Below are 11724 nucleotides of genomic sequence, written 5' to 3'. Positions count from 1 at the left end.
TTCAGACTCAGAATTTCAGTTTGGTGGAAGAGAGTTTTCCTACACAAGCTAGTTTAAAACAAATTTTCCGCATTATTTTCTCTGGAAAAATCACCACTGTTTTAAATACACAAAACCTACTTTTCTTAGTGGCTCTCTTTGACATTTTAACCATTGCTTTAAAGCCATGATGAAGGGCCAAGGAAACAAATATACATTAGTGTTGCTTTTTTGTGCAGTCACCTTTTCTTTTTCTTACATTGTCCTTGCAGTATATAGGTCATCTCCAATCTTGGAATTCTGTCTCACTCAAGTTATCTTCTTGTTCCTTTTATATGTCCTTCAATGAGACAAAGTAGGTTTCAGAGAAATGAGTAATAACAGTGGTAGTAATTTATTGAGGCCTTACAATGCTAGTCACAATTCTAAGCCCTTTGCCTATATTAACAAATTTCATATTCACAAAAAACCGAGGAGGTGGTTAGTATTATCAGCCAATTTGAGATAAGGAAACTGAGGCCCATGGAAGTTAAAAAACTTGTTCATAATCACCCTGCAAAAGTGGAAGAGCTAAGACTCTAAAACAGATTTCCAGCTCTAGGACTCCAACACACCACTACTGATGCCAAACTACACCTAAAGTCCAGCTAGGGGATTTTTTGACTTTAAGTACATTGTCGCAAACATGATTTGCTTTGTCATGTCATTTTGGCTCTCCAAATGATGAAAAGGGGTCAAACAACTTCACAAAATGATTTTATGTGAGAAAAATAATAACTATTATGAATAAGAGCTGAAATTACAGCTGTATTTTATAAATAGCAATATTTCCATTGCTATAGTTATTTACACATTTATTTTACACTTTTAAAAAGCTGATCTTGTGTTCTATACTGTGAGAGACATGAGGGAGACAGAAATAAGGTACCAAACTTATCCTCATTAAGCTCTATTCTAGACAAAGATACAGGAATGGCAATACGAGGTGCCAGATGCTAAATTAGAGGCATGAGAAGTATCTGGTAGTACAAAAAGGTCAAGTGATGCATCAGACTTAAATCATAAACTAAGTCTTTCAGATAATTAGAACTAGACTAAGCAAAGCAATGGAAGAGAAAAAAAAGTCAAAAGGTATTGAATTGGCAGAAAAATTACAAAAGAAATAGAGAAACCAAAAAATGCACAATAGATTTTAAAGATTTTAATAATTTTAAGCAATTTCTTAAAGTATCAACCCAAGGTCATTTTGCATAATGAATTTTTTTTCCTAAAACCTAGATTTTAATTAGATAAAAGGGTTTTTAATGTAGAAAGCATTTTATGTCTAATAAACTATTTAGAAAATAAGAATAAATTTTCCTTCAAATTGGCTGAAAATGTAAATATTTACTACTGAATGAATAAATATAAATATTACTTTTATATGCTGGATTGAAGAACCTGGTTATCAATTTTCACTCATTCATTAAATTGTTCTACAAATAGTTATTAAAACCTTACTATGTGCTAGGTATCATGTTGGGAACTAAAAAGTATTAACTAATAATCATTATAAATAACATTCTGCTAGAATAGGATGGATGGGTATGTGTGGGTTCTGTATACAAGCATACATTGTTTCTTGAATATAAATCTAATTGATAATATAGTATTATCTTTCTCTTTTTAGGCTTGACTGGAAAAAATCTATCTTCTACATTTTCTTATCTACCACTTTACTTCATACTACCAACATGTTTGGAGAGGCCCACTAATAAGACAGAAATGTTGAGGGAAAGGAAGACTGTGCAGAATATTTCCTGAATTATTTATATTTTCCCTGTTAGTTCATGTTGAATATACTGGGTTTGTATGGTGGTTTCATAAAACTTAGGTGATGGTTATTTAAAATGCTTTCCCTACTCTTTCTGAGTTGCAGAACTACATTTCTTTTCCTCTGAAAATAAAATTTCAAGTGCATTCTTTGGTGTGTAATCATCATTTCCATTGTTCATATTGGCCCACTAGGCCATGGATGATAATATAAACAGTCCTTTAACAATCACTTTAAACCAGCTTGGCTACCACCAAAATAACTGTACATTTTCTGGGTAATGCAATTTTACTTCTCATAATGGATAACCTTGAACACTACAAATTATATTCTCCAAACACAGCTAGTTTTACAGTACTATTCAACCATTGTTTTACCAATTTTTTGATTTATTTGTGCACATAATCTGCCACAGCATTAATCCCAAACCTTCACCAGAGCCCTCGATCCTCCTCTCCCAGGTCACATTGTCACACTCAATTAGGGAGTCAGGCATTGAGAACATAAAACTTCCAAGGCCCCCCATTAATGGTATCAACAAATGGAGAAACAGGAAAAGCAAATAAGTGGATTCATGCATGGAATGTAAGGGAAAACTCTAAGGGGGCGACATGTCCAAGAAGACAAAGGGATCGGGAAAGATAAAGGAAATTGGATTTAGGAGGAAGGGATAAAGATGAAAATTATTTGAGCTTAGAAATTTGTGTTAAGCATCTGCTTATGATGGGAAGACATTGGAGTTTTCACAGGGGAGTGACATTATATGATATGTACTTTTGGTGAAAAGATTTGAAAATTGGAGACTTTTTCTTTGACACGGTAGAATACTCCAATCCTTTAACCCTCTCATTGTATTCTATTCTATCCAAGCCCTCTTAGGCTCACTTCTTACTCAAGAAGTGAAGTGAACACTGAAGGGTTTTTCAGGAGGTAACATATGCCATATATTTTGAAAGGGTAAGAGGTAGAAGCTAAGAGAATTTTTCTTTGTCTTCATAGAACACTCCATCCCTTTTTTTCTTTGTCTTCGTAGAACACTCCATCCCTTAACACTCTGATTACATTCCATTCTCTCTATTTCTTATTCGCTTCACTTCCTTTGTTGCACAGCTCAGAATTCACCCTTGATTTTTTAAAATATCATCTTGATAACTCATGTAACTCTTTGCACCTCTGCACTTAATCCTACTGGAAAACATCCAGCCAGGAACTAAATTTCGATTGCCACTCCATGCGAGGAGCTGAGCACTAAAGTAAGTTTGTTTTTTAACATTGTTGGTCACCAGAGACTGCTTATCAAACTTTGTCTTGTTGGCATTAGAGTTAGCTGCCTTCTTCAACACTCCCTAAACTTCCAATTATCTCACTGGAAAAAAATTTGCCTTTCTACTTGTTTGACAAATATTGTGTCCATCAAGCCTAAACACTATCCACCTCCCTAGTATGACACTTCAATAATTTGATCTAACTGAATGTAACTTTAACTGTTTCCTTCAAGTCTCAAGGGATGTGGTGATCTTCCTGTAGTTCAAAGCTAACAGCTCTTTGGGTGCTTTTTAAAATTTCCTCTGTAATCTATCCTTTTCAATGATGTTCAGTGGGGCAAAGTAATAATTATGATTAGCATACCTAAAACCAATTGAACAGCTATGTGCAGGGTAATTTATATATTTGTCTCAATTATCCTTACAATTATTAATATTACTCTTATATTTCTAATAGCTATTAATATTATACCTTGCAGATGAGGAAATTTTAGTAGAAAAAGAATAAGTTGCCCCCAGGGGCATCATTCTATTTGGACGTGTTGATATTTACTTCCTGGTAATTCTTGTAACTGTCTTTATCTAGCTACTTTTCATAGGTATTTTGCAGGACTTCTTTTCTTTCTCCTGCACAAACATTGATGTTCTCTAGGGCTCTGACCTCAGCTACTTCTTTTCAAATTCAATATATTTTTTCTTAAATGATCTTATCCACTTTAAACATTTTAATTGCCACACACAATCAGCTGATTAAAATCAAGTCCTAATTATCTAGATAACTTCAGCTCTAAATCTCTCTCCCCCAATATTAGACAGACATACCCAATTGACTTCTGAAACTCTCTCTATATGGTTAGCTTCCCAAAGTAAAATGTAAGCAATATTAGGGGTAACGTGTAAGCAGAGCTTCACTTGAGTCCCCAGTGTTAAAACATTATCTGGTATTTGGATGAATTCCATATATTCCCTATATTTCAGACCTAATATTTTCTTACAGTAAATTAAACTGGAGCATAGCATTTATCATAGCTCCTAAAATTTTATGCCATAGCACACACATGGTGAAAACACCTTTAGGACCTGAAATGTTTCCCAGTAGGTGATACCAATCTCCCAGTGAATCTATAAAAAGAAAATCTCAATAAAGCACCCATAGAATGGCTACTTTTAAGCAATTTTATTTTCTGGTAAGCCCTCCAAGACAAATTAATTGCAAAGTGTATCCCTAGGTAAGTAAATGAGGTGACTTCCACTTAAGGAAGTTTAGCCAGAAGCCAATTAGTTGTTGAAAGACATCTGCCAAAAACACAGTTTGGGCTTTGATGTCATTTATGTTAGGTAATGCTGACAGTAGTTAAATAGTGGGACCAGATTTTATGTGAAGGGTCTTCCTAGTCAGACTAATAAAGCCATACATTCTTTTGTCACTCTCTACAAGAGAAGTACAAAATATATTGTATATTTTCTGAAACAACCAGTTTATAATATTAATGTTCATAGGGTCAATCAAAATGAAGCTTTTATTTTGGGCCTGCATTGTGTGTGTCGCTTCTGCAAGGGTGAGTAAATGGACTTTTTAAATTACAGCAATAATATACCCATCAAGTAATTATAGACAGGGATTCGTGTTAATGATATAAATTATTATAGTGCTGATAATGATGCAGCAGAGAGATATGTTAATGGGCATGTGGTTTGCTGTGCCAAACTTATCAAAAGAAATTTTTAAAAATCTGAATTAAAAAAGTTGTGTAATCTGAAAATGAATAAACAGCAAGGAGAAGAAGTGAATTCAGAAATGCAGTGGGCTGGAGAAAGATAAAATTAAAGGGAACCAAAATTCCATGTAGATGATCTTCATTGGTTATGTCTTCAAATTATAGAAAACCGGGTTAGGCTTTCTCTGGCAGTGAAGTCCCACTGCTGGAGGTATATATGTAGAGTCACAAGGAATACTTGATGGAGTTAAAGTAAATGGACAAAATGACCACCAGTGTATTATAAATAGATGAGCCTCTAATGTAAGAAACAGCTGATGGAAAATTCTTAATCCTGGCCAACAAGTGAGCTAAATATCCTCTTTTGGAAAAAGAGAAAATTATGACATCTACTCCATAGGATGGCTTTGAAGATTAAATATGATAATTATGTAAAGTACTTAACAGGCCACCTAGGATATAGTAGGAGCTCAAATGCTACTTGATATTATTAACTATTATTATCTGATTATTGACTGATACTACTAATTATCACCCTGTGCAAATTTCAAGATATTTTCCAATCTCCTAAAATCACCTGAATTAAACTCTAATTGTTAAAATAGTTCAATGATGAGTTTCCTATACTATCTTGTCATTCTTATCTCATGCTCTGTTGTATAATCTGTGAGAAATTCATAAAAGATATTGAAGCTTAACTGGAAAACAACTGGACATATGGTCCTTCTGCAACTGTTAAGAGGTGGCTACAAACCACATACACACACACAAACACACACACAAATGCAAACAAAACCTGGGAGGTGAAAGAGAACAGCAAAACAAGATATATGAAAAAGACTGAATGATTTTTCAGATGGTAAGATTTATGTACATGTAGAAAATTACAAACCAAAATCTATCAGGCAATATAAAATTTCCTGAGACAATGGTCTATGTTAAAAACATGTAATGATGATAACAATAATAAACAAATAATTTATACTAGTGATTTATATTTCAAGAAGAAATTAACTATATTAATAATACAGTTGAACTAATTCTTCAGTAATGAAATCTGGGTACAGATGTTTTCAAATGAATAACCATAGTGAATTAATTTTTTTCCTTTTGTTTTAGAAGTGTTTCTACTTCATTGATGAGGTAAAACCTTTTTTTCATCTGTGTATAAATGTATTTGTTTTTACCTTAAAGTATATTTTACATTTTAAAACTCTCTGATATTTTACAAGGCAATTTTGTGACAACTATTGCTGTTAAAATATTAATGCTATTAATCTCTTCTTATTTGATAGAAAAATATCAGTGGAGTATAAATATATTTGTATTAAACATATTTACTGTAAGGTCTTTATTTCTTTTAAATGAGCAGAAGCATTAAGTAAGTGTACTCCCTTTAGAGTGTGATAAAATTTTTGTTATACCCAGGTTTCCTCCTCATGCCTCTATAAAATTTTATGACAATACTGTACTAAGTTTACTTCAGCAAACTAAGTGATTAATCTGGGAAGGCTTTGCCCGTATGAAAGATTAGAGCAGAAGAAAACATGACCTAGGAACTACCAGCAGGAGGAGTATGTCCCAAAATGTTAAATGACTTCTGTGCAGCAAATACTCATAAATTATCACTACGCAGGACACCAAAACATTCATCACTTGACTGATATTAGAATTTTTTTAGTTCTTTGTCATTTTTGCCTCAATTCTGATGACAGAAGCATGCTAAGAAAATGATACTGGTATCTATCCACAAGCATGCCGTAGATAAACATGGCAATCTAGCAAGCAAAGGCCAAGAGATATGATCTGGATGTGCATAGTTTGAACCAAATACCATTAGATACATGGAGAAGAAGTAGAAAGGTTTTGAAAATAATTTTTTAAATGAAAACAATATGAGATACTACTTTGAATTTCTTATAAGAGTTAAGATTTTAATCATAAGAATCTAGGGTTCTCTGGTCACAGTATGAATCATTGACATTTGTCTCTGAACACTCCGGAACATCTATCACTTGTGTATTATGCATCATACCTTCAGGTGACAATATGGTCCAGGAGCAAATATTTTATCTCAGTAATTCAGGAAACCAACCTAAAATTGGAAAGAATATGATACACAATATTAAATTTTAATGAAGAAGCTTGATAGCTGGGAAACAGTAACCCAGACACAGCAAAGAAAACTTGTCTGTTCTTTCTAATACTTAAGATCTATCATGTGGACAGCACAGAGGAGGCACTCAGTTTTTACTTTAAAAAAAAAAAATTATTGAAACTCTATCAAGAAAAACAAAATATCCCAAAGCTACTGAGGAAAAATCTACATTTATTGAGAAGTTATATTGAAAAGCCTTGTTTAGTCCCTAGGGATTTTGTGATAAACCTAAATGATGATCTAATGTAAATAAGTCACTAGCCACAGAATTAATCAAAACACTTGGTTCCCTTTACATAAGTATTTGTAAATAGTTATGAACAAGAAAATTTTAAGAGAGTGTAGAAACACTGGAACCAGTAGGACATTAAAATCGGTCATTGCCGATCTACTTTGTAATAAGGTATTTAGAATAACAAGACTGGGTCTACACAGTCATAGGAAAGCAAGGCAAACAACTATATTGCTTAAGAAAGAAAATTCCAGGTTACTCAGAGTTTTGGCAGTTATAGTCACTCTGAATGCCAGTAGAGAGCTAAAGAAAGACTTTTTTCAGGGGCCTGAAACTTAAAACCAACTTTGTTTTCTTTGTTGTTTTAGAATTTTGTCTCATCCAGTGAAGAGGTAAAATATATCTATATTTGTTTATATTTTAAGAAATATAAATATATTTTAAGAAATATTTTTATATTATTAATTTTCTTTTTAAAATAGCATTTTCTGTCTAATAACTTTAAATAATTCAGTATTATTAAGTTTTTCCCTGAAAAGCTAAATAATTTCAGAACATGTTATCTTTTCTTGCTGTGTTGGTCTCATTTAAAAATGCATCTATAAAGATGAGCATATTTATATTTACACATACTGTAATTTTTTATTCATATTGATATCCTGACCAATTTCACTGCCAATTCATTAGGTAAATACTTTTAAATGAAAATTATATAAATAAAGGGATTTTTTGTTTTTGTTTTTTTGGTATGCGGGCCTCTCACTGTTGTGACCTCTCCCGTTGCGGAGCACAGGCTCCGGACGCACACGCTCAGCGGCCATGGCTCACGGGCCCAGCCGCTCCGCGGCATGTGGGATCTTCCCGGACCGGGGCACGAACCCGTGTCCCCTGCATCGGCAGGCGGACTCTCAACCACTGCACCACCAGGGAAGCCCATAAATAACGTTTTATATCATAGAAATGTATTGCTGATTTTAAAAAGGCAGTATTTTCCAACAAATATGATAATTGGGTCTATGTTTATCAATAGTGCATGTTACTGACAGGTTAACTTGGAATACATGAAAAGAAAATAGCTCCATCAACCAGTTACCATTAAAATAAACATATGATAAGAAATATTAAATATGGCTTATTATATTTTAAATGATATTTATGTTATATAAATTTTTACTTTCTTGAATTATAATTGGGCTATGCAATGAATCAAAGAATCTAGAGTCTTAATATTTAAACAAATATGTACCAAATTTGCTCAGAAAACTGACAAAGTTATAATAGGAAATAAAACTTCATGTGTGTGAGACCAAGAAATGTCTTAATTTTCTATAAATTCTTACATAAGGTTGTGACCTTGGCGCTCCCTGACAGTTTTACATACATGTAATAGACAAAGCTAGAGAAATTAAAGGAAAATGAGGAGGTCCTTCTACCAAAAAATAATCATGTGAAATGTAATAGTAAATGCATTAGTAATATTTAGAATTTTCTCATTTAAAACACAAACACTATTGGAAAAATTAAATATGAAAAGCCCATAGTATATATTGTGAAATGATCATCACAATTAGTTAACATCCATCACCAGGTATAGTTACACTTTTTTCTTGTGATGAAAACTTTTAAGATCTGCTCTCTTAGCAACTGTTAAACACACAATACGGTATTGTTAACCATAGCCAATTATATCTCAATTGGAAAAAAAAAAAAAGCCAGCAGTCATCATCCACATCTAGTCTGCTTTCCTTCTTAATAACAATTTAAGATTCCTAGCCTTGAAGGAGTAGAAGCTTTGAGGAAGGGTGGGAGGAATTCAGAAGGACAGCTAGAAAAGGTATAACTAAGTGAATGCACCCCTGGGGGCACTTTAGAGACTCAGCGGGTCCTGAGGGCATCCAGCTAGGCGTGCTGTGCAGATAAGGAGGCTTGGAAGGACTGATCCTATACTGTGCATCTTCTTTTCTTCTATTGCTGTCCTGGCCTAGCTGGCATATTGTGCAGTTTATAACACTCCAATTCACCGACACACAAAATATTTCCTTCTACATTGAGGTTTATTCCATTTTCTTCAGAAATGATTAGTTCTTATTTTGTAAGTGATGCAAGCACATTAGCCTTGAGAATGAGACTAAATTGGAATTCTTTAAAAAATAACCTTTACTCATTGTACATCATCACAGTCATAACATAAGAAATGTAGAGATAAGATAGAGGTAATAACTTTAACTGACTTCTTTGCTCTTGTTTAGGATTACAGCAGCAATCCTGGCAGTCCTTACCCAGTTAACCCAACTCTGAATATTCCTTATCCCATGCCAGACAGTGATTTCGCTCCCCCTGTCTATCCTACAAGGAATAAGTTCCCCAATTACCCTGGGAATCCTGACCGTGATGCCGGGGTACCCTCATATCCCTGGGTTCTCACTGCTCCTGGGGCTCCCATCTACCACATTCATACTTTTCCCATACCTTCTTGGTTGTCCCGTCATCCTCTCCTTCCTTGGGCTTTCCGCCTTCTTCCTCCCGCAAAAAGACCTATGAGACCTTATTTCCCACCTGATACAGCTGCACCTACTGCAGACAATCCATACGTACCTAAGCCACTTGCCCCACCTACTACAAACCCACCTACTATCCCAGAGACTGAGCCACCTGCTGTGACAGAGCCTGATGAAGCAGAAACTGCAGCAGCTGCCCCAGGACCTCAGCCCTCTACTTCTCTTGACCAGGTGGGTTGCCTCAGTCCTACTCCTGTGATGCGTGAGAGGTGTAGGAGCAGGAAGGAAACAGTCTCTCCATAAGCAGACATATACTGTATCAGCTGAAATATTTTGAACAGCTTTACTGAGATACAATGACATACAGCAAACTACAAATACTGAAAGTGTATACTTTGGTAAGTTTTGACATATATATACACCCATGAAGAAAATCACCAGGATAATGAATATATTCATCACAGCCATAAGGTTCCTCCTGTTTTTTTAAATATTCCCACCCTCCCCTTTTTTCCTGTCCTTGATCTATTTTCTGTCAGTACAGATTGGTTTGCATTTTCCAGAATTTTATATAGGTAGAATCATACTGTATATACTTTTTCGTGTCTGGCTTCTTTCACTCAGCACAATTATTTTGAGATTTACCCATGTAGTTATGCATATCAATAGTTCAGTCTTTTTATTTTTTTTGAAAGGTAGTATTAGATTATATGGATGTATCATAAATTTTTACCCATTCATTTGCTGATGAACATTTTAATTTCCAAACTTGATGCCATTTATTTATATCCAATTATATATTGCATACTGTACTGGCTTAAATTGTGCAGTTCACTATTCAATAAAAGGGATTAGATGGACATCCATGCCTTGTTTCTGACATTAGGGGAAAGATTTTTATTCTAGGATACCCTTAGGTTACTGTGATTTTCACCTTTAGTAAACAGGAACAGAGAAACATTTTGATCTAATGCTAATTTTTCCCACTGCAGAGGTCAAACTATTCTGAGTGCCCTGTGAAATCTGAGCTTTTTTTTACTCTGGCTTGTGTGATCAAAAACTTTTTCCTGTGTGAGCACTAGATATTGTTCCATTTTGTCCTTCCGGGTGGTTCTTTATCTGACCTGAGGTAGTATCTTCATATGAATAATATATACTTGGTTGAAAACCTTAGGATAACCTATTTATTTATTTATTTATTATTTAATTTATTTATATTAAAGTATAGTTGATTTACGATATATTAGTTTTAGGTATACATCATAGTGATTTGATATTTTTATAGATTATACTCCATATACACTAATATGTATAAAATAGGTAATTAATAAGAAAAAAATTTGAAAGAAAAAAACAGTTATTACAAAACAGTGGCTATATTTCCCTGTGCTGTACAATATACTTTTGTTGCTTATCTATTTTATACATAGGAGTGTGTATCTCCTAATCCCATACCCCTATCTTGCCCCTCCTCCCTTCCTTCTCCCCATTGATAACCACTAGTTTGTTCTCTATAATTGTAAGTCTTTTTCTGTTTTCTTATATACATTTATTTGTTTTAAATTTTAGATCCCATATATATAAGTGATAACATAGAGTATTTGTCTTTCTCTGTCTGACTTATTTCACTAAGCATAATACTCCTACATCCATTCACATTGTTGCAGATGGGAGAATTTCATTCTTGATTATGGCTGAGTAATATTCAATTGTGTGTGTGTGTGTGTGTGTGTGTGTGTATATATATATATATATATATATATATATATATCACATCTTTATCCATTCATCTATTGATGGACACGTGCATTGTTTCCATATCTTGGCTATTGTAAATAATGATGCTATGAACATAGGCTAACCTTTACAGATCTTTGTATCTATGTCTTTGTCCTCCTTTTCCCTTCAGATTCTCTGCCCATTGAATTTCAGCTATCTTGGTCTTCCTGGGCACCCAGGTCCATCTCCCTTCACTAAGTCCTGGAAACAATCCAGGCAGTAAGATAGGACAATCATAGGGTTCATCTCCTTTGCTTCCTGTCTCTTAGGGGTTGCTGTTCT

At 34.0% G+C, this 11724-nt stretch overlaps 1 protein-coding gene across 4 annotated transcripts in view; it reads right to left on the bottom strand.

The window, feature by feature from the left end:
* CSN2 (casein beta) overlaps positions 1-6872 on the bottom strand; it is a 43369-nt gene extending 36497 nt beyond the window's left edge. For 2 of the 4 annotated variants that reach the window (XM_067036914.1, XM_067036916.1), the window contains exon 1: positions 6811-6872. The gene's annotated coding sequence lies outside the window, so the exon portion shown is untranslated. Of the gene's footprint in view, positions 1-238; positions 282-6810 lie in introns of those variants that run through there. The other 2 variants (XM_067036917.1, XM_067036915.1) reach the window with 2 other exon arrangements.
* Positions 6873-11724: the final 4852 nt, after the last annotated feature.

The sequence above is a fragment of the Kogia breviceps genome, chromosome 6, assembly GCF_026419965.1.
Source record: "Kogia breviceps isolate mKogBre1 chromosome 6, mKogBre1 haplotype 1, whole genome shotgun sequence".
Taxonomy (NCBI): domain Eukaryota; kingdom Metazoa; phylum Chordata; class Mammalia; order Artiodactyla; family Physeteridae; genus Kogia; species Kogia breviceps.
This window is presented reverse-complemented; position numbering and strand designations above follow the sequence as displayed.